This window comes from Haemaphysalis longicornis, unplaced genomic scaffold, assembly GCF_048455015.1.
Source record: "Haemaphysalis longicornis isolate Haplotype H1 unplaced genomic scaffold, Haemaphysalis longicornis Haplotype H1 scaffold_3, whole genome shotgun sequence".
Classification (NCBI taxonomy): Eukaryota; Metazoa; Arthropoda; class Arachnida; order Ixodida; family Ixodidae; genus Haemaphysalis; species Haemaphysalis longicornis.
This window is the reverse complement of record NW_027526335.1, coordinates 214863640-214864997: the sequence shown is the minus strand read 5'-3', so window position 1 is coordinate 214864997 and position 1358 is coordinate 214863640.

The following is a 1358-nucleotide window of genomic DNA, read 5'->3' as shown; positions in this document are numbered from 1 at the left end:
GAAACAGGGATTGCCAAGGGTAGTACGCCGAAATGTTGGTTGCATAGGAACCGCATTCTGTCAGTTTTTTGGGGGTTTTGTTATGAAAAGCAAGCCACGCATTTTTTTTTGTCTATGACAAAATCCCCGGGTTACCATAATTTAACAGTGTCCCCTGAGTGAATCATGTTCGTTACAACTCCCAAGCAGAGGGAAAGCTATGACCTTTTGGGATGTAAGAAAAAGGTGTGCTGTTTCCGTCAAGGGACAAGGATCGAACGGACGTTTTCTTTCTTATTTCTCAACTTACCGCACCCAGTCCACGTCATCACAACAAAACGTTTTTGGTCTATTATTGTTGAGTTCTGAGGTTGGCTCGAGGAATTGAAAATTTGTTATTTCCTTCGCTTATTTTTTTCGAACTGTTCAACTGGTATCCTGGGAACCGTCATTGGTCAAGTACCTGTGTAATGAGCAGACACAAGTGTACACCGCCTCGGGCCTACAGAAAATTATGAGCCCGGCATAGCCTACGGATCAGTCAGAGCCACTCTTTCGGCCTGAGCCGGAGTTATTCACGCGGCCGGTCTAAGCCCGGAACGCGGGACAGGCTCAGGCCGCTTGGCTAACTTTCTCCCGGGCCTGGGCCAAACCCCAGTTAAAATATTAAGGCTTTGGTCATTCATTATCAAGATCTGAAAACTTTCATGGTGCGAAGACGCAAGTTAAATTCTTCAAGCAGATTGGTCCAGCCAGCCAGCTTAGCCACAGCATTTACCATGAGATCACGATTATAAGAAATTCTAAGCTTGCATTGCTAAAATCCATCACACAGGCAGCAGTGTGGATGACTACCTGTATCTGGCACCACTTCCATGTTGTTTAAACATAGGAGGCAGTAGGCATGAGCACTTGTAAAGGCTCCGCACGCATGTAGAGAGCAGCCAGCACATGTGGTAAGTCAGGCCTCTGCCTCATTGCAGCAAACAATAGCATATCCTGTATTAGATTGGAAGGCTTAGCGATAGGTCGTGTAATGCTGATGTTGCCCTATAATAATTTCCTCCCTTTTGAGCATTCTCTGTACGGTTATGCCGCACCGTATATATCCTCATTTTTTTTCAAGTGAAATATGTAGTTCACAGTAAGCGTTTGCCCATGTGCTTCCCTTTCTTGTGTGCTATAGTCTTCTTTTAGGATTTAATCAGCATCGTTCCAGATCAGCGTGACATGCTCTTTTCGAAGATCCTTGACGCCTCCATGTCGACATAACTTAGTCTTAGAAAATGTCTGTGTTTTCTGTGCAACGTGAGGCCTCCAAGTCAACTACTGTAGAAAATTACAAATAGCAGAAACTCGAGAGAAGTGTAAGGAATATA